At 36.7% G+C, this 23,313-nt stretch overlaps 1 long non-coding RNA gene across 1 annotated transcript; it reads right to left on the reverse strand.

The window, feature by feature from the left end:
• Window positions 1-947: 947 nt before the first annotated feature.
• LOC143687682 (uncharacterized) lies at window positions 948-22,651 on the reverse strand. Its single transcript, XR_013177642.1, has 3 exons — window positions 22,617-22,651; window positions 9,448-9,543; window positions 948-1,057 (listed from the first exon to the last, which is right to left on the reverse strand). It is a non-coding gene; the product is annotated as an uncharacterized LOC143687682 (long non-coding RNA).
• Between the last annotated feature and the right edge of the window lie 662 nt (window positions 22,652-23,313).

Here is a 23,313-nt window from a genome sequence, read left to right on the forward strand (position 1 = left end):
GTCAGGATTCATGCATGGTAATATATGGTCATTCCCTAGGGAAATATGAAGTCATATAGTCTCTAATTTCTGTACCTATGCAATCAGTTTGTAGGACACACAGATACAACTCACACACAGGTATATATATATGTGGATGTGTCTATGTGTCTGTGAGTGTGGTGTGGTCTGTGGGTGCTTCTGTATTTATGTTAGTTTGTCTTTGAGCATCTTGAACTTTATACATAGTATAGGGGCCTGTGGAATTCTAGATCTCTCCTAGAATCTGAACTTTCTGAAACCCTGTTAAAAGATTAAGCTAAAGTGTTCCTGATTACTTGAAAATGTTCTTAATTGTATGCCCACAAATACTAAGCATGAGGTAAAGACATAGATTATTGGCAGGTGGATTTTAAGTTATTAAAACAGTGTGTATACATATATAATGAGAAAATGATTCATATGTATAACTGAAACTGCTTTAGTAGAGTAGCAGTGAGATTGATCATAAAGGTAAAATTTACCTGGAATTATGAATTATGATACTCTCCATGTATTTAGTGTCTGCAACATTTTGGATTCTTAAGAAATGTAAAATGTAAGTCTCTGAAGGACGAGATGGTGTGTATCTCTTATTTACCAAAAACTTGGTGAATAAGTGTCTGGCACATAGTAGGGAATCATATATTTGTTTAGTGAATAAATGAATGCACACAGAGTTAAAGCAGGTGTGAAACAAAAAAATTGTTTCATTGTTAAATTATTTGTGTGTCTATATTAAAGTACTTTTACACACAGATAAAAAATAAATACACAAAACATAATACGGAAGTCAATTATAAGCTCATCATTTGTATTTAAATTGGTATGTAAATTTGTAATTGATTGACTGTAAAAATCACCAGTAGTTTTAGTATCTCTGGATCTCTTTATTGATGCTTGTAACATAACAGTATTTTTGCATTTTTCAATGTCCTCCAGTTCTTCTTTGTCAGCAATTATGCGTAGTCCTGCATATACTATCTCAGCCCTGTGCCTTTGTTATCTTTCCCCAAGGTTAACTCCATGAACTTGTGCCCTGAGACAAACATTAGGAAAGAGTTAACTTTGTTAGCAACATGTACATGCCCTCTCTTGGCTCTGTACCTTCTTTGTCTATGCCCCCTAGAAAACCCTGCTCCCCTACCCACACCCCTAATCAAGGCTGAACACTTTCACACTGAGCTCTGCACAAGCTGCCATCAGAACAACTTGATTTCTAGATTAATTTCTTTCTTCACTTAAGTAAGTAAGTCCCCATAATAAAGGTTGATGTCTCAGTCCGTGCCTAGTGTTTTCTTTGGTCTCTAAGCTGGAAAAGCCCCTCTGGGCTGAAATAACTCTTAAAATAGTCATTCCCTGAAAACTTGAACATCCAATAAGTAGATTCTGCAAAGCTGGGATGCAACTAGAGGAAATAGCTCCATCTTCCTTTCACTTAAGGCCACATGAACATGTACAGTTGTTCAGTCTGAGAGACAAAAATTGGGGAGGGTTGATAAATATTCTATTTATATCACTAATGGAATTTTTTAGGTAAAAGATGGGGACTCAGATCAAAGAAGTCAAATTTGTATATATTTGAGTTAATGAAAACTATGCAGTTGTCATATATTCCTCATGTATAACTATAACTAAAACCCAGTCCTATAAGATAAAATAGATCTGTTTTATTTGATTCCTATATTCGATCTTCAGATCCCTGAAGAGAGTGGTAGTCATGGATATAGGGTTTTATCAATAGATAACACATATATACAAATTTCAGTGTCCATTAGTTCACTCCATTCATTCAGCCATATTAACTGAAAATAACACTAAGAAAAATATTACCCAAAATAGACTTTACTGTCAGTTCAATTTAATAAAGGAGTTATTAAACTTTGAGCATGCTCATCAATGTATCTAGTTTAGTAATGAACAAAAAATGATTATTTGACATAATTCATCCCTGAAGAAGTTACAGTATTTTGAAAACAAAACAAAATAACATCTTTAATACTTAGAAATTAGGGATTAATGCAAAAGTGTTGTCAAGACAGTACTAATTTGCATATAACCAAGTGTCAAATTGAATGATATAATCACCAAATCCCTAAAATGGGACCCTAAACGCTAAAGACTAAATCCCTAAAATGGCTTCTCTAAGAGGATGGCAAATCAATGCTACATAGTATTAAGAGAAAACCTCTTGAAGTGGTTGAAAACTATGATGAGTATTGCAGAAGTTGAAAAACTGAAAAAGAGCTGTGAATCCTATGTGTCCACAAAATAAAAGATAAATATTTTTAACCGTGAGAAATGATCTCTTCTAGAATCTGAACTTTCTGAAACCCTATTAAAAGACCAAGCTTTTTAGTACCCACTTGTACACCTCCTATTTTGTGCTATAGAAATCAAAATAGAGGGAGGTAAGAGGGACACAATAGTAGTATTTGTGAGGCATAGCCAAGTGTCTAAACAGGGATTTTCTTCTTCAAAAAAGAAAATAAAACTGAGGGCTTTGTGATAGCCATGTTTCATAAAGCTATGTGCATTTCACATATATTGCTTTAAGGATTTCTGAAGATGTTATGTTAAAAGATGAAATTATGGATAATGAGGGCAATTACATGAATGAACATCTTGAATAATTTAATTCTAATACTACAATTGATAAGAGATTTTGATTTATCTGTGTAATTTCTGAATTTGATTCTCTGTGAGTAAAACAAGGATCATAAAATTCAAATATGCTTATATAGTTAAAACTCAGTTCCATACTAAGTCGTTACTATGTTACTAATAATGAGCAAAAATTATGGCAAACTTATGAGTACAACTTTTTAATGTTTTATATTTCCATAATTTGAGTGTTTGACAAGTATTTTTCCCTGCTTAATATTCATTGGTCATTCATGAAACATCAATAAGACTGTCTATTGTCCTAGTGATAATAAAGTATGGGATTATTTTCCTCTCAAAGAGCATTTACTTAAAAAAAAAAGCAATCCAAAACCATTAAAGGTAATTTTCAACCTTGTCACCCATTATCTCAGCATCATAACAGTCACTGTTTTGTTGGGTGAAACCATCAAAGACAAGGTATGAACTGGTGGTGTTGGAAGGAAATGATTGGCTGATTTAAATCAGGAAATGTGTGAAGCTGGGTTTACAGAAGCGGATGAGCAGTTAGGGGAGGGTTTCTTTACAGGAATTTGTCTTACCTTGCCTACGTGCTGTTTTACCCAATCTCAGGGCAAGCATCCTGTTTACATGTAGTTCTGACCCGTCAGAGGAATTTGGGGAATTTTTGAAGAGGAAGTAATTTAAATGTGCAAGGAGGGGTGAGGGGCCTGCCTGCTGTAAGGGGAAATGGCTTGAGCAAACAGGGGCTTCCTGCTACACTTTAATACTCATTGTTTGATAATAAATTTTGTATTCAGCATGTATCTGTCTTGGTCTTGAAGAACTTTATCCTCTTTTCTTCTTTTCTTAAACAAATGATAAGCATTTCAAAGATGTTCAACATGAGCTGCAGAAACCAGTTTAACTATGGTGCTTTAAACCTATTTATTTGAATAGATTAAAGTGTGGCACTATTTGGGTTTAATGTTGTCTGTGTTTTTTCTCTGTCTGTCTCCATTAATCTCTGATTTGCATAGGTCAGATTTTCTGGGAGGGAGATGCTGAGATGGAGTTGAGTGCAAAAGGGAGGTACACCTGTGAAAGAAAAGGGTGGAAGCAGGACTGGGCAGGAGAGCCAGACCATGCTGAAGAGCTTGATAAAGCCTCTGTTGACCAAAGGGAAGCTTATGGGAAATTGCCAGGGCCTTTTACAATGATCTTGCTCAGTCATTGGTGATGATTCACGCTGGAACAGTAAACCCTCAGCTACCAGTGCCTTGCTCTATCATTGACAGAGCCCTAAAAAGAGGGAGATCTCAGCTTGTAACAGCTGAGGTGAAATCTAAAGGAACTAACACTTGACAGCTGTCAACTGTTCTACTCTCACAGCTGTCTTAATACAAATATAACATATTTCCATAAATGTTAATAATCTTGTATTTGTAAACTAAGGAGTCATCAAAATACATATTTTAATAATCATTAGTAAAAAGCTTTTTAGTTTATTTTCATTTTATTTCCTATACTCAATTCTTTGAAAAATATCTTTCTTATTAGTTTCTTTTTAAATGCACCTATCTGAGAGTACTAACCAAGGGAAAGGTAAAAGAATTGGGTAAAAAACAAATCTAGTGATACCCAAAAGAGAATTCATAATTTAGGATCATTTGAGAAGTATATTGTTCTAGTTTGCTAGCTGCTGGAATGCAATATACCAGAAATGGAACTGCTTTTAAAAGGGGTAATTTAATGAGTTACTAGTTTACAGTTCTAAGGCTGAGAAAATGTCCCAATTAAAACAAGTATAGAAATATCCAAAGGCATCCAAACAGGGGAAGATACCATGGTTCAACAAGCCCGATGAAGTTTAGGGTTTCTCTCTCAGCTAGAAGGGCACATGGCAAGCACAGCATCATCTGCTAGCTTTCTCTCCTGGCTTCCTGTTTTATGAAGTCCCCTTGGAGGCGTTTTCTTTCTTCATCTCCAAAGGTCCATGGCTCGTGGGTTCTCTGCTCTTTGGTGCTGCAACATTCTCTGTTCTCTCCAAAGCTCCCATTCTCCAAAACGTTTCCTCTTTTACAGGACTCCAGTAAACCAATCAAGACCCAGTCAAATGGGTGGAGACATATCTCCCCTAATCCAGTTTAACAACCACTGTTGATTGGATTACATCTCCAGGGAGATGATCAAATTACAGATTCAAACATACAGTATTGCATAGGGATTATTCTGCCTTTACAAAATGGGATTTTGATTAAAACATGGCTTTTCTAGGATCCATACATCCTTTCAAACCAGCACATATATATTGCCTTTAATTATAAAGTATATATGGAACTATTTTTAAGATTAATTACATAAAGCAGCAAGAAAGAAAATGTGGAAAAAATTGACGCATATGTGAGTGATGGCTGTGATAGAGTTTTCAATTTTTCCTGTTGGGAATACCCACCAAAACTGGCATGATCTTTTCAAGACAACTCAGAAATTGAACAATATCTTTGACAGTATGTTGTTAAACGTGGGTCTTGCTGTTTTTATGAATGGATAATAATATTCTCTACAAAATTAGCCCTTGGAAATTAAATATGCCCGCCATTGAAACTACACAAATCTGTCACAATATTATGTTTTTTGTTAGGAACACTTCTAATCAAATGAAACGGCTTTCTCGTCTTACCCAACTACCATAATTATGTCACTAAATTAATAGAGATGCTGAATTTAATTTCTGATAGAGTCACAGCAGCTACTATAAAAGGAATTAATTTACTTACAAGGGAGTAGAGGGAATACACGGCATTTTGGATATTGATATGTTATATCCTAACTTGAAATTATGTAAAAAATAAAATATATGAAAATTCCTATGAGAATAAATATAATATAGTAGACTTATAAAGGAAATTCCTAGCTGTGAATTGTAGTGATATGAAAAATCTATTCAAAACTTCCTTATAGAAGTCCTATTTGAGGAAAATTACAAAATGGAAGAAGCAATAACGTACAACTCAGACCAGGATTTGAAAGAAGCTTAAAGGGAAAATATTTTTACATAAATACAGGTCAAGAAACACAAATCTTTATTCTCTGGGTATTGTGCAAGCTACTCTGGGTAAAACAGTGATGATTCTGCTACAAAAGTTTCTGTTGTGCTTCACTGGTCTATTTGTATGTACTTGTGCCAAAATCACATTGTATTAATTAGCAATGCTTTAGAGTGAGTCTTGATATGTTACAGTAAACTCTTCTACTTCTTTAAGAGCATCATCTTTCCATATGAATTTTATATTTGGCTTTTCAATTTCCATAACCCATCTACTGAGATTTTGAGTGTGATTTCATTAAATTTATACATCAATTTGGGGACAGCCGACATTACATTATTATATTTTCAATCCATGAGCATAGCATACCTCTTATAAACCATATATTTTCTTCAATTGTTTTACACTGTATGCTTGCAAGTGTCCTATATATTTATTTTAAAATTTACTGCTTAGCATTTCAGTTTTCATATCATTCTAAATGGTATCTCCACAAATAGGGAGAAGAATATTTGTAACATATACACTCATGAAAGGACATATTTATGAAATATATAAAGAACTCCTATAACTCAGTAAGAAAAAAGGAGCTAAACCACTATAAAAAATGGACTCGATATTTGGACAGAATATTTGTTAAAGGCTATTCACATGTCCAGTAAAATTATGGAAAGGTACACAATCTCATTAGTCTTAAGGCAAATAAAAATTAAACCCAGTATATTTAATACCAGTATACCCTTGCTAGGACGGCTAAAACAAATAAGATATGTGATGACACATATTCGCAAGGACGTAGCGCAATGAGAGCTCTAATATGCTGCATGCCGAAGTGTAAATTTGTACAGTCTTTTGGTGGAGAATGATCTGGCGTGATATAGCAAAGTGGAACATATGCATATGGTTTATTAGCACCCCATTTCCCACTGGCAAGAAGCCCAGCACTGTGCTCACGCCTATGAACACAATCAAACTAATGCCAAAATGCCATCTTTTAGGGTCTATCTCCTGTATCCTTAATTTGTCAGAGCTGAATCAGGACTCTGTGAGTTGCTACATGCTGTGTCATGGGAACACAGCTCAGGCACAACAGAAACTTTCAGCAAATGACCACTTTACTATTTACACAGCACAATGAGTTCCAAAAGTGACTGTCTCCTGGGAAGCCCAAACTGCTCTGGTCAGGGATGAAGTATGGCAGCACCACATGCCCCATTTCACAACAAAGAGGACAGACAAGTTTGCGCTGCATGAGGTGGTTATTCATCCACCCCAGGGGGGTGGGAGCCCTGCCACTGAGAGTTTCCTGCCCTGATAAGCAGCTGTGCTGCTTGTTCCCAATTTCTGGGTTTAAGGTCTGGTCAGGCCTTTTCATTAGACCTAACAGCTCCCACTGGCTGGCTGTGGACTGGAAATAGGCTGAAACACTGTCATTGCACAATACAAGAGGAGACAGGGGTCGGCGAGGACTTGGGGGTGGCCCCCAAGCATGTGTCCAGGACTTCCCCAGCAGAAGCCACACCAGTAATTTTAATATGGAACATTTAATATAGAAATCATCAATTAGTAACAAGATAATACCTAATAGAAGAAGAAATCAAATAAAATTTTATAGAATATCCTAGGGCTAAGAGAACATACCCAAGGAAGAAACAAAATTGGAAAAGAGGCTCCCCACAAAAGCCAAAATTCAACCTTCCTTGAAAAGGGTGTGGCCACAGCTCACTAATGACAGATTCTATCCACAGCTTTATGACCGAGGCTGGCAAGTGGGAAACTGCATAGATAGTGAAGATAGTGTGCTGGATAATTTCCTGCTAAAACTAATCCATAGCTGGAGGATGAACCCTGCTGGGCAGGAAGACTCTTGCCTGCCTGGCTATGGGCAGTCTGAAGCTAGTGAAGAGTAAATCATGGGCTAGGGCTGGCAAGCAAGCCTTTCTGGAGGGCAACTTTTCCTGTGTGTGCAAACCACTGGCAGCTATACTGTAGGAGCATAGAGGTTAGCGCACCAGAACCAGGAGAGCCATTTCCTCCTACAGGATCCTTCTAGCATGCTTTACTGACAAAGTTTGACATTTTTTCCAACCAACATAAAAGAAATGTTTATGGATCTCACTCCAGTACCACAAAGCAAGGCAAATAAGGGTGGATTAACACATGGCATAAGGAGAAATTTGTTTCTTACCAAAAGAATTTCAAGAACAGACTAATATAATTAGAAGAAACCAAGTAAGTATGGATAAATATAGATTTTGAAAGTACTGTACCAAGATGAATATAGGTTTGATTATTGATAGGGAAATACTTTCTCAGGAGTTGGATTAAATTTCTTGTCAAGAACATCTAAAATTAGCTCAAATACATAACTGAGATGCAACCTTGAAGCCTGAATGCAATGAAGGCATAAAGAAGAGATACTTAAATTGCCTAAGTAGAATATTGAAAAAGGGTCAGAAAGCTGAGGAGGAGAATGATAGAGCTGATTCATGATATAAGATGAGACAAGTCACCACTTTACAATGTTCTCCAAGTAAAATTAATGTTCAAAGAGGCAACCTGGTACCTGATACAGAGATCTGTGGTGACGGCTGTACCTAGAGGTGGGATAGTAGCTTTCTGGAATGATGGCGAACCTCAGAATACTGGTATTTGTCACTGAACTGGAAAATCATGAGCTCTTATTTATTATCCAGATACTAGCAGCTCTAGACTCAGAGATTTTTGTTTGATTAAAATATCCCATGGATGAAAGTTGTAATGTCACTGCAAAAACATACTATAATTATTCTCCAGTTCTTCCTGGGATGGTTGATTTCATAAGTAAATTTGCTTAGATTATGGTGCTCAGTTGTTTGATCAAACATTGGCCTACATGATGCTGTGAAAGTATTTCATAGATGAGATTTGCATGTATAATCAGTTGCCTGCATCTACAATCAACAAAGATGATTGACCTCAGCAATGTGGGCAATTGCTCCTCATCAAACCAGAAGTTTTCAAAGCTAGAACTGAGGATTTCAGAAGCTGGAAGAAGAAGAATTTCTGCCTCAATTTTGGTTCTTGCCAGAATTTTCAGCCAGCGAGCTTCTGCTGGGGAATTCAGCCTAAGGACTTCAACATCACCTTTATTAGAATGTTCAACTTTGTGGCCTGTCCTATTTAGACTTGTCACCACTTGTGGTCATATGAACCAATTATGGTTCCTTATAATAAATCTCTCTCTATATATGTGTGTGTGTTCCTCTCTCTCTCTCTCTCTCTCTATATATATATATATATATATACACATACACACACACATTCACATACACATACATGCATGTAATATATCTTGTTGGTTCTGTTAGTCTAGAGAAACCTGGCTACCTGACACTTCCTTAAAGGGATTTGTAACAATTTAAGAGAGAACCACTTTCTGAAGAATGGAAAATAAACAGTTCTTTTGAAGTATATTTGACACATGATCAGAGTGGATACTCTGAAAATAACTTGGTATTCAAAACACCAGTACAGCCTTCCAATAATGGAAATTAGGTGATGAATTCAATCCCAGCCTAGGTCCATCTCACATTGAATTCAGCGAGTCTGGGGACACACCCCAGTTTTTTTACACTCTCTCTGACTGCACATTTGAAATGGGTAATACTTAATAGATGACATACGTTCACATTGGTTTTACTGTCCTTTAAAGTAAGAGACACTATAAGAAAACTTTGAAACTGCCGTTCCCCTGCTTCAAGCTAAGATAACAAGTGAGAAGCTTTATAGTAACCAGAGATGAAATGCAGTTTATCACCACTATCAAAGATTAAAGGATGCAGTGGTGGTAGTTGTCCTCACAGTCCAATTGAATTCATCTGTTTGGACCCTGCAAAAAAAGCAGATGGATTTGAGTAAGTGACAAAGAACAATATGAAATTTAGCTAAGTGATATTGCAGTTAATTGCCAGATATGATATCTTTAATTAAAGTGAACAGCATAGCCTCTGGCATTTAGGATATGGTTACTGATGTGGTGACAGATTATTTTTAATTCCCATCAGTATAGAGTTTCAAAAGCACTTCTCTTGGATATAAAAACGGACAGCAGTGAACATTTCACTGTCTTGAACTCAAGGCTATATTAAATTCTTCTCTGTCACAATTTAGTTTAAAGGGACCTTGACCACATTAATATTCTGCAGAATTCAGGTGGTTCTGAATATTGATGTATATTATAATTGGGAAAGAATTCTGTATGCCAAGATGTGAAAAAATAGGGGTCTGATTGAACAGGAGAATTCTGAGAGGTTGCTTCCAAAGCAAAGGGCAAATTTTGTACAATATAACTTATACGTTAAGAAATGAGTCAGAGTTTTGTGGAATAATTTAGGTGAAGAAACCAATCTGTATTTGATTGAATTATGTGCCCCCTCAAAAGACATATTCTTAATCATAATCGGCATTACTGTTGGTGTGAACCCATTTATAAATGGGATTTTTGAAGATGTTTTTAGTTTGTTGTGACCTAACTAAGCCACAGTGGGCCTTAATCTATATTACTTGAGTCCTTTATAAGCAGAAGAAATTTGGACACACTTGTCAAAGAAGGCCACACAGGAAAAAGCAGAAGTCAGTGGAAACTGGAAGAGCAGGCACAAGGAGAGAGCAGTTGTCATATGTAGGAGGCAGAAATGCAAGCCAAGGAATCTCAGAGAGTATGACCAGCCACCACCAGAATGCCAGAGACTCCTGGACAAAAGCATGATCTTACATATCCTTTGGTTTTGAACTTCTAGCCTTCAAAATCACACATCAAAAAATTCTTGTGGGTTAAGCCAACCTACTATATAGTACTTGTAATAGCAGCTTGGCAAACTAAGACCCCTTCTATCAGGTGACTGGGAAGACTTTCAGTTCTAAGTCAAGAACAAGAGAGGTATTTGTTGACATGGCAGTTTCGGTTTTAGCTGGCATGCCTCTTGGGCCATATTACCAGCAGATCTAATGAATGTAAAGGTGTCCGTAGTAGATAAGAATGCTATATGGAATCTCTGGAAAGCAATAAGAGGAGAGTTGTAGTTTAGGTCAACAGGATTCTGGAGCAAGGTTGAACTTTCGGCACCAGAGATGTACTTTTAAGGGATAGCTCGTAGCATGCTAATGGGTCCTAGTAGTCACAGAGGAACCAGCGATGGGACATCAAGTGACTATGCAATTGGAGCTATATTTCATAAGGTGGGTATTGTCAGATCCACCAAGTGGTCAGTCAAGAAGCCACTCATCATACAATGGAGATGGCACACGAGGTTAAAATGGAAGAGATATAAATGGTATAAGTATGTTTAATGTGCAAGTGGCACAACCTCCCTTATCATCTACCTTGGTGACACTGATACCACCTACTCAACTCACATATAAGTTTTTTTTATCTTAAGTACTTAAAATTTATTAAGTTTAAAGAAATAAAACTATGGCTTAAATTATTCCTGAGTTAACTATAATTTTAAATAAATAGAAAATTACTATGATGTACATTCCTAAAAACTGAGTTCAAACTACATATCATCACTATGATTTAAAAGGATCTTATTTTCATCTGCATTGTTTAATTACTAGTATTAGCAAAATACAACATGGGAATACTTAAAATAGTATATTAACTCTACCAATTATCTGCATATAATTTATGCAAAAATCTTAATTTTTCCCCCCACCATCACCCAATAAGGACACCTCTAAGCAACTTTTTTTATAAGTAGACAACACATATTCATATAATAGCAATTTTATTGGTCTTGAAGAAAACTAAGTGAAATCTAGCCAAAAATAATGACCATGAATTTAAAAAATAATATTCTATTTTCTGTGCCGAGACAACTAATATTTGTTGAGCACCTCTTATTTCCAGGACCAAAAACATATTAAAGAATTCTCAAATCTATCCTGAAAGATAGGTAATAGTATTTTTTACTTTATGGATGAGAAAACTAAGACTAAGACTCACAGGAACTTGCCCATAAACAATAGGACAACAATAGGTATTTAATTACACAGCTAGTTTTAAGAAAACATATCACTTATTTTTCACATTTGTGTTACTGCCACTAAATCTTTGCTTTTATATTCATTTTTCCTAAATTCTGTAGACTTAAGCATTGTTTTTATTTATATCACCATACTTTCCTCCCTAAGGTCTTTGTTACTTATCTGTAATTTTCTGCTCATAAATTTCATTAAAATAAGCATTAATGGGAATGTATACTATTAGATATTACTGTCTCATTCTGGAATTTAAAAATGACACATGCACAAACTTTTAAAAAGGTATAGCTATTAAGCAAAAGATGCAAACTGTGATTTCTAAAATATACTTCTATATATTTTTCATCTTTTTGATTTGTAAATATAACTTTATGAGGACAGAATGTTAAAAAGCTTAAATGACTATGTATTAAGATGGACAATCACATTTAAGGAACTGAAATATACATATACTGAAGTTTAAAGTACCTCTCCTAAGAACAAGATTAATGAGGTCAACTCACCCTTAAGATTTTAATGGAGGTTTCCATACAGTCAGCTAACAGAGAAATTAAGAACTCAAGCCTAATGTACAGAAGGATTAACTTGATATTCTGTGACAGTCAAACAAAGATTACTGCCTCATTATAGGGGTAAAGTGTAAGTGATAGTGATAAGAGAATATTTTCAATGAACACAGTCCAGAATAGTGTACGTCTTCATTCACTTTGTGTGCTAGAAAAGTGGCCTAAGATAAGGGTATACTCAGGCTTCCATGTAGTGTCCATATGGTTTGGTTGGTTGTAACAAGGGGCTAAAAGGTAAAATATTTGATCATTTGAAATAAGGAGGTCTAGGGAAATTACCTGCGTAAATGTTTATGGTCTTAGGGGCAGTGTGTCTGTATCTTTGCGCTCCATATTGTGGTTGATTTGAAAACATGCTGCTCATATCCCATTTTGAAGAAGAACTTAATAACCCAGTTGTTATCAGAGGGCACCTGGATGTCATTCCTTGAGGTTTTGCCTCACTCAGTAGCATAGTGCCTACCTAAGGCACACCCTTTCCAGAGAAACCCACATCCAGTGATCCATCAAGAGGAGGATGTAATGCCAAGAGATTTGGGTCCAGTGCAGGACAACTCTGACTGGTCATATGCTCTCTGGAACTCCCTAGGTTGGCCACATATTTTCGATCTCATATAACTGCCCAGGCCCATTCAAATTTGCTTCTTCCTCTCCTTTCCACAGGTTTTTTTTTTCTTTTTAAATAATTTTATTCCCCAATGATTTGACTCCTGGACAGGTTCTCACTTCACAGAATTTGCTTATAAAATTCCTTGCAGTTACAGTTTGTGTCTCCTTTACATTTTTTTAATTAATTAAAAAAAAATTAACTAACAACATTTAGAAATCATTCCATTCTACATATGCAATCAGTAATTCTTAATATCATCACATAGATGTATGATCATCATTTCTTAGTATATTTGCATCGATTCAGAAAAAGAAATAGCAAGACAACAGAAAAAGAAATAAAATGATAATATAGAGAAAAAAATAAAAATAAAAAATAAAAAATATATATAAACAAACAAACAAACAAAAAAACTATAGCTCAGATGCAGCTTCATTCAGTGTTTTAACATAATTACATTACACTTAGGTAGTATTGTGCTGTCCATTTTTGAGTTTTTGTATCTAGTCCTGTTGCACAGTCTGTATCCCTTCAGCTCCAATTACCCATTATCTTACCCTGTTTCTAACTCCTGATGGTCTCTATTACCAATGATATATTCCAAGTTTATTCTCTAATGTCGGTTCATATCACTGGGACCATACAGTATTTGTCCTTTAGTTTTTGGCTAGTCTCACTCAGCATAATGTTCTCTAGGTCCATCCATGTTATTACATGCTTCATAAGTTTATTCTGTCTTCAAGCTGCATAAGATTCCATCGTATGTATATACCACAGTTTGTTTAGCCACTCGTCTGTTGATGGACATTTTGGCTGTTTCCATCTCTTTGCAATTGTAAATAATGCTGCTATAAACATTGGTGTGCAAATGTCCGTTTGTGTCTTTGCCCTTAAGTCCTTTGAGTAGATACCTAGCAATGGCATTGCTGGGTCGTATGGCAATTCTATATTCAGTTTTTTGAGGAACCGCCAAAATGCCTTCCACAGTGGTTGCACCATTTGACATTCCCACCAACAGTGGATAAGTGTGCCTCTTTCTCCGCATCCTCTCCAGCACTTGTCATTTTCTGTTTTGTTGATAATGGCCATTCTGGTGGGTGTGAGATGATATCTCATTGTGGTTTTGATTTGCATTTCTCTAATGGCCAGGAACATTGAGCATCTCTTCATGTGCCTTTTGGCCATTTGTATTTCCTCTTCTGATAGGTGTCTGTTCAAGTCTTTTTGCCATTTTGTAATTGGGTTGGCTGTCTTTTTGTTGTTGAGTTGAACAATCTCTTTATAAATTCTGGATACTAGACCTTTATCTGATATATCGTTTCCAAATATTGTCTCCCATTGTGTAGGCTGTCTTTCTACTTTCTTGATGAAGTTCTTTGATGCACAAAAGTGTTTAATTTTGAGGAGCTCCATTTATTTATTTCTTTCTTCAGTGCTCTTGCTTTAGGTTTAAGGTCCATAAAACCGCCTCCAATTGTAAGTTTCATATCTCCCTACATTTTCCTCTAACTGTCTTATGGTCTTAGACCTAATGTTGAGATCTTTGATCCATTTTGAGTTAACTTTTGTATAGAGTGTGAGATATGGGTCCTCTTTCATTCTTTTGCATATGGATATCCAGTTCTCTAGGCACCATTTATTGAAGAGATTGTTCTGTCCCAGGTGAATTGGCTTGACTGCCTTATCAAAGATCAAATGTCCATAGATGAGAGGGTCTATATCTGAGCACTCTATTCGATTCCATTGGTCGATATATCTATCTTTATGCCAGTACCATGCTGTTTTGACTACTGTGGCTTCATAATATGCCTTAAAGTCCGACAGTGTGAGACCTCCAGCTTCGTTTTTTTTCCTCAAGATATGTTTAGCAATTCAGGGCACCCTGCCCTTTCAGATAAATTTGCTTATTGGTTTTTCTATTTCCGAAAAATAAGTTGTTGGGATTTTGATTAGTATTGCATTGAATCTGTAAATCAATTTAGGTAGGATTGACATCTGAACTATATTTAGTCTAGCAATCCATGAACATGGTATGCCCTTCCATCTATTTAGGTCTTCTGTGATTTCTTTTAACAGTTTTTTTAATTTTCTTTATATAGGTTTTTTGTCTCTTTAGTTAAATTTATTCCTAAGTACTTTATTCTTTTAGTTGCAATTGTAAATGGAATTCATTTCTTGATTTCCCCCTCAACTTGTTCATTGCTAGTGTATAGAAATGCTACAGATTTTTTGAATGTTGATCTTGTAACCTGCTACTTTGCTGTACTCATTTATTAGCTCTAGTAGTTTTGTTGTGGATTTTTCTGGATTTTTGACGTATAGTATCTTATCGTCTGCAAACAGTGATAGTTTTACTTTTTCCTTTCTAATTTTGATGCCTTGTATTTCTTTTTCTTGTCTAATTGCTCTGGCTAGAACCTCCAACACGATGTTGAATAATAGTGGTGATAATGGACATCCTTGTCTTGTTCCTGATCTTAGGGGGAAAGTTTTCAATTTTTCCCTGTTGAGGATGATATTAGCTGTGGGTTTTTCATATATTCCCTCTATCATTTTAAGGAAGTTCCCTTGTATTCCTATCCTTTGAAGTGTTTTCAACAGGAAAGGATGTTGAATCTTGTCAAATGCCTTCTCTGCATCAATTGAGATGATCATGTGATTTTTCTGCTTTGATTTGTTGATATGGTATACTACATTAATTGATTTTCTAATGTTGAACCATCCTTGCATACCTGGGATGAATCCTACTTGGTCATGATGAATAATTCTTTTAATGTGTTGCTGGATTCGATTTGCTAGAATTTTGTTGAGATTTTTGCATCTATATTCATCAGAGAGATTGGTCTGTAGTTTTCTTTTTTAGTAATATCTTTGCCTGGTTTTGGTATGAGGGTGATGTTGGCTTCATAGAATGAATTAAGTAGCTTTCCCTCCACTTCGATTTTTTTGAAGAGTTTGAGCAGAGTTGGTACTAATTCTTTCTGGAATGTTTGGTATAATTCACATGTGAAGCTGTCTGATCCTGGACTTTTCTTTTTGGGAAGCTTTTGAATGACTGATTCAATTTATTTTCTTGTGATTGGTTTGTTGATTTTGTCTATTTCTTCTTGAGTCAAAGTTGGTTGTTCATGCCTTTCTAGGAACTTGTCCATTTCATCTACATTGTTGTATTTATTAGCGTAAAGTTGTTCATAGTATCCTGTTATTACCTCCTTTATTTCTGTGAGATCAGTGGTTATGTCTCCTCTTCCATTTCTGATCTTATTTATTTGTGTCCTCTCTCTTCTTCTTTTTGTCAATCTTGTTAAGGGCTCATCAATCTTATTGATTTTCTCAAAGAACCAACTTCTGGTCTTATTGATTTTCTCTATTGTTTTCATGTTCTCAATTTCATTTATTTCTGCTCTAATCTTTGTTATTTCTTTCCTTTTGCTTGCTTTGGGGTTAGTTTGCTGTTCTTTCTCCAGTTCTTCCAAGTGGACAGTTAATTCCTGAATTTTTGCCTTTTCTTCTTTTTTGATATCTGCATTTAGGGCAATAAATTTCCCTCTTAGCACTGCCTTTGCTGTGTCCCATAGGTTTTGATATGTTGTGTTTTCATTTTCATTTGCCTCGAGATATTTACTAATTTCTTTTGTAATTTCTTCCTTGACCCACTTGTTGTTTAAGGCTGTGTTGTTGAGCCTCCACATATTTGTGGATTTTCTGGCACTCTGCCTATTATTGATTTCCAACTTCATTCCTTTGTGATCCGAGAAAGTGTTGTGTATGATTTCAATCTTTTTAAAATTGTTGAGACTTGCTTTGTGACCCAGCATATGGTCTATCTTTGAGAATGATCCATGAGCACTTGAGAAAAAGGTGTATCCTGCTGTTGTGGGGTGTAATGTCCTATAAATGTCTGTTAAGTTTAGCTCATTTTTTGTAATATTCAAGTTCTCTGTTTCTTTATTGATCTTCTGTCTAGATGTTCTGTCCATTGATGAGAGTGGGGAATTGAAGTCTCCAACTATTATGGTAGATGTGTGTATTTCCCTTTTCAGTGATGGCAGTGTATTCCTCACGTATTTTGGGGCATTTTGATTCAGTGCATAGATATTTATGATTGTTATGTCTTTTTGTTTAATTGTTCCTTTTATTAGTAGATAGTATCCTTCTTTGTCTCTTTTAATTGTTTTACATTTGAAGTCTAATTTGTTGGATATTGGTATAGCTACTCCTCGTCTTTTCTGGTTGTTATTTGCATGAAATATCTTTTCCCAACCTCTCACTTTCAATCTATGTTTATCTTTGGGTCTAAGATGTGTTTCCTGTAGACAGCATATAAAAGGATCCTGGTTTTTAATCCATTCTGCCAGTCTATGTGTTTTGATTAGGGAATTCAGTTCATTTACATTTATTGTTATTGCTGTTTGGATAATATTTTCCTCTAACATTTTGCCTTTTGTGTTATATATATCATATCTGATTTTCCTTCTTTCTACACTCTTCTCCATACCTCTCTCTTCTGTCTTTTCCTATCTGACTCTAGTGTTCCCTTTAGTATTTCTTGCAGAGTTGGTCTCTTGGTCACAAATTCTCAGTGACTTTTTTGTCTGAAAATGTTTTAATTTATCCCTCATTTTTGAAGGACAATTTTTCTGGATATAGAAGTCTTGGTTGGCAGTTTTTCTCTTTTAGTAATTTAAATATATCATCCCACTGTCTTCTAGCTTCCATGGTTTCTGTTGAGAAATCTACACATAGTCTTATTGGGTTTCCCTTGTATGTGATGGATTGTTTTTCTCTTGCTGCTTTCAAGATCCTCTCTTTCTCTTTGACCTCTGACATTCTAACTAGTAAGTGTCTTGGAGAACACCTATTGGGGTCTATTCTCTTTGGGGTGCGCTGCACTTCTTGGATCTGTAATTTTAGGTCTTTCATAAGAGTTGGGAAATTTTCAGTGAAAATTTCTTCCATTAGTTTTTCTCCTCCTTTTCCCTTCTCTTCTCCTTCTGGGACACCCACAACATGTATATTTGTGCGCTTCATATTATCATTCAATCCCCTCAGCCCCTACTCAAATTTTTCCATTCTTTTCCCAATAGTTTCTGTTTCTTTTTGGCTTTCAGATGTTCCATCCTCCAGTTCACTAATTCTATCCTCTGTCTCTTTAAGTTTACCATTGTAGGTTTCCATTGTTTTTTTCATCTCTTCTACTTTTTTTTTCAATCCCATAAGGTCTGTGATTTGTTTTCTCAGACTTTCCATTTCTTCTTTTTGTTGATCCCATGCCTTCTTCATGTCCTCCCTCAATTTATTGATTTGGTTTTTGAAGAGGTTTTCCATTTCTGTTCATATATTCAGAATTAGTTGTCTCAGCTCCTGTATCTCATTTGAGCTTTTGGTTTGTTCCTTTGACTGGGCCATATCTTCAATTTTCCTGGTGTGATTTGTTATTTTTTCCTGGCGTCTGGGCATTTAATCAGATTTCCCTGAGTGTGGGACCCAGCAGGTTGAAAGACTTTCCTGTGAAGTCTCTGGGCTCTGTTTTTCTTATCCTTCCCAGTATGTGGTGCTTGTCTGTCTGCGGGTCCCACCAGCAAAAGATGTTGTAGTTCCTTTAACTTTGGAAGACTCTCATTGCTGGGTGTGTGGTGGAGACAGAGGAAAGGTTGTTGGTTGGTTTTAATGGCTTCAAATTGTGAAGTCCTGGGATCTGAATTCCTTGAGAGAGGGATTCCACCTGAGTTGTGTTTCATCCCTCCCGCGGGGAAGGTTCAGGTGGTAGAGAGCCCTGAAAGCAGCCTGTTTGTGCGTTCGGGGCAGTTGCAACCTGTGTAATCCCAGTGCTGAGCCCAGAGGCAATGAAGCCTCTGTAGAAACAGCTGCAGAAGGCTCTGTTTTGCCCCCTTTCCTCTTTTTCAGTTAGCCCAATCGGCGACTTCTGCCTTGATCAGTTTCGCCTGAGCTGAGGGCTTATTTTTAGTAGTCAGAAGTTGTTCATTTATGCCACTATTGGTGTTAGGTTGGGCTCAGTCTCTACTACTGTTGGAGTCTCTTTCCTTTCCCTCCAGGAAGTTGCCTGTGGGGGAGGGTCGCCAGCTGCCGCAGCTTGGGGAACTGCTGTTCCGAGGCTCCCAGCTGGCCCGGGAAGCCACACGTGGGGGAGGGGCGCTGGCCACCGCGGCTTGAGGAACCACCAATCCAAAGCTCCCAGCCAGCCCAGGAAGGAGGGAGGGAGGGGCTCCAGCTGCCAGCCACCGCAGCCTGAGGAAGCACATACCTCTCAGGGACCTCACCGCAGCGGAGTCTCTTAGCTGGTCCAGCCGTTCCAGAATGGGGTACGCTGTGTGTCTGGTCGTGGCTCCAGGAGCTGTTCTGTCCTGTTTCTAGTTCTTTAGTAGTTGTTCTGGAGGAGGAACTAAGACCTGCGTGCCTTACTAAGCCGCCATCTTCTCCGGAAATCTCTCCACAGGTTTTAATCTCTAGTACACCACATCAAGCTCAGTGTCTGATACAGGAAAAGCTGTTATAATAAGCCACACCCAGATTTTACCAGATTTAAACAAAAATAATTTATTATGTTATGTATCTATACATGAACTATTTGGACCGAGTTCAGCTGAATCGTTCTGCTACTAGTCTGCGCTGAATTTTACTCTATGGCTGCAATCATCTGATGTCTTAGCTAGAGCTGTGTGGTCTAAAATAGGCTCACTCACATATCTAATGGTTGTTGTTGGCTACTTTCTTGTCAGTATATCTGTTGTAACAGCCTATCTTGCACTTCTCATAATGTCCGAATTCTAAAGACAGCAAGGGAAAGGTTAAACCTCAGTCACAAATCCTTTTCAAATCTCTGCTTGTATCCATTTGGTAAATGCCCCACTGGCCAAAGAAAGTCAAATGACCAAGCCCTCAGTTGTTTTAATGATAAATATTTGTTTCTGTAGACTTCCTAATACTTGTAACCAACACATCACTAAGTATCCATGGTGGAATGGATGGAGACTATGCAAGGGCTCCAGTGCTTTGGCTCTCTGTCATTAATGCTGCTGTAACTACTGCAGCGCAACACTCAATTTACTATCAGCAGAGATTCATATTGAGCATTCAGTGAAGTTTCATGGTTGAAAATATTAACCACCCATTCAGTGAAATATTAATTATAGAAGATTTCTTGCACTTAGTCAGAGACAATGATCTCTCATCTTTAGTTGACACCTATTCCCAGATATGGATTTTCCTTCCCTGATTTCACTGCCTCTGCCATAACCAATATCCAAGAACTCATAGACTCACTGATTCATTGACATGGAATCCCACATAACATTTCCTCAGAACAATTTTGCCAAGCTTGATGTCAATAAGCACATGACCACAGGACTCACTTGATCCTACTATATATATCATCAAAGGTATAATAGAACACTGGGTGCCTTAGGTAAGACATCTATTTAGGAATAGGAACTGGTAGGATTGGTAAACTATTTTCACAACTATAGTATATACACCAAATCAATGGCCAATATGAGGTGATACGTCATAATATCCAGAATACATGGGTATATGAACCAAAAGGTGACAGTAAAATTAGTTCTTATCATCATTCTCAATGAAGTCACTTGGAAAATATGCTTCTATTCCTAATATCTTTAGGGTCTGCTGGAAAGAATTGCTGAATCAGTGAATATCACCTGTTCATGTTCATGCAGTTCAGGAGTTAGTATATACTATAAGAAATGTGGATGGGGTGTGTGTAGGTAGCTCAGTGGTAGAATTCTTCCATGCCATGTGAGAAACCTAGGTTTGATTCCTGGCCCATGAAGTTCCCAAAACAAACAAACAACAAAAACAAACAAACAAAAAAACTCAACAAATGGTGCTGCAATAATGGGATACTCACATGGAAAAAGAATGAAATGTGACCCTGCCATTGAGCATACCAAAAAAAAAAAAAAAAGTGGATGGGGAGGTTTATGATTGAAACTCATGAACCACTATGCTATCTCTTGAAGCTTCCATTATCACTGGTAAATGTCAATAGTACAAGGGCAATTTCATAGCTAAAGAACTATGTCATCTCTTTAGTAAAACAGCCTAAAGAAATTAAGATGCTGAACAAGAATATAGGAAATCTAGAATGAGTGGTGGATGAGAGAAATAATGGATATCAATTATGGATTAGACACCACTTGCTGGAATGATTAACTGCAGCTTGCACAAACCCTTGTGTACTGACTTTTTACAGAAATTGTGACCACACACCAGCTTCAGGACTGGACTTAATGTTGGATACAAGAGCATTTGAGGTATATAAGGGTGGACAGTACTAGATAGCACTTGTGCTCCATCCAACATTTCGACAGCCTTTTCTCTCAATGTAGCAAAGGCTTTGTTGGCAAGTCTCATATGGTCTTTGACTCATGTCATGGTCAGGGAATTTTGCCTCAAATGAATGCCACATATCTTTGATTTTCTGCCTGGGGTTTTTTAAACATTACAAACCCTGGCAGGAGCCTCCTCAGAAACATGTATGAATAATTGAAATGTGTTAAAGATTTAATAATCATGGGAATAATCTTCAACCAATGCGGGATGGAACTCTTAATGGATAAAGAGTTCTCTTAGTTGATCCTTGGAAGGGAGGATGGGCAACATGAAAACAGTTCTGTATTCTCCTATGAAAAACCAGATTGGAAAAAAGCTCCAGTAACCCACATCATTTACTTTTATATTGCACTCAAATCTGTTTTTTCCTTTTTATGTCACTCTCCTCAGACCCTGCTATCTGGGATCATCTACCAAATAAACCACTTGTAACAAATTATTTTCTATTGTACTTCTTTCTCGGGGCAAACACAAAGTAGATCAAAAGATATTAATATAGGCAGATGTATATCTCAGTGTATAAAAAAAGAAGTATGTGACTAACTAGAAGGGAAGGACAGACTTGTTCCCCTGGAGTGTAAGTTCCTTGAGGAATCAAGTGTTAATTTTTTCTTTATAATCATCTAATACTAATCTCCTTATTCCACTGGGGTCAAACCACAATGGCTTCCTTGCTTTTCTACAAATATGTGATGCGTGTTCCAACTCCATAACTTTTACAAGTGCTATTCTTCTGCTTAAAAATTCTTTTTCCAGAAATCCACATGGCTTCTTCCCTCACCTCTTATGATATGAACACAAATGTCACCTTTTCTGTGAGGACTTCTCTATCTACTGAAACATAAAATCGAATACTCTCTTTTCCTCCCCTTTCCAGCTTTATTTCCCTTAGCATCTAACATACTATATATTTTACAATACATCTTATTTACCACTGCTTTAGACATTTATGTCTCTTTTCTCTCAAAAGGTAAAGGTTAACTTGTGACCCCTTGAAAGTTGGCCTATCTGAAAAGGAGTTGACTTTTTTCTGCAATTCTTTAGAATCAATCATAGTAAATGGCAACGCTTGTATTATAGCCTACGATCATATCATAATAAGATCTCTGCCCATCACTTTCCTTCCAGTCACTGGAAGGCCCTCATCTGGCAGGACAGAATTAGAGCTAAACTTATGCTATGTCAAATTGCTCTTATATTTTAGCTCATGATCATTCCATGGAGAAATGTCATGTTTCCTGAATCATGTATCTTAAAATCTCCATAGTCACATAGTTAGAGTCGATGCTGAGCTTGGGTAGATCCTCACACTTCCCTAAAATAAAATGTCCAAGAGGGCACCTGTGTCAGTTTGAAACTGTCACGTACCTCAGAAAAGCCATGTTCTTTAATCCTCATTCCATATCACAGGGTGGAATTCTTTTTATTGTTTCCATGGAGATATGACCCACCCAATTGTGGATGGTAACTACTGATTAGATGGTTTCCATGGACATGTGTCTCCACCCATTCGACATGAAGTTGCTTACTGGAGCTCTTTAAGAGGGAACCACTTTGGAAACAGAGCCAAGACAGCCCACAAGGCCAGAGACCTTTGAAGATGCAAAAGTGAAACACCCATGGGGAAACCTTATGAAATGAGAACAAAAAGCTAGCAGACTTCACCATGTGCTTTCCAAGCTGGCAGAGAAACCCTGGACTTCATCGACCTTTTCTATGGAGTTAAGTTATCTTTATCTGGATACCTTAGTTTGGACATTTTTATGGCCTTAACACTGTAAACTTACAACTTAATAAAATATCCTTTTAAAAGCCATTCTTTTCCTGGTATATTGCATTCTGGCAGCTTCAACAAATTAAAATAGCACACATTTACCCACTAATGATACTAGCCCTTTAGGTATGATGTGTACTGCTTGGCATCATTCTTTTTATAATATCCTTTAAGAATGAATTCATGGGGATTAATCAGTTTATACTCCCTGTTATATCCTCAGAACCTAGAAAATTTCCTGCCACTTAGAAAGGCTCAATAAAAAATTGTGGCTGCATGAATATATCTGTC

The sequence above is a fragment of the Tamandua tetradactyla genome, chromosome 1 (assembly GCF_023851605.1).
Source record: "Tamandua tetradactyla isolate mTamTet1 chromosome 1, mTamTet1.pri, whole genome shotgun sequence".
Lineage (NCBI taxonomy): Eukaryota > Metazoa > Chordata > Mammalia > Pilosa > Myrmecophagidae > Tamandua > Tamandua tetradactyla.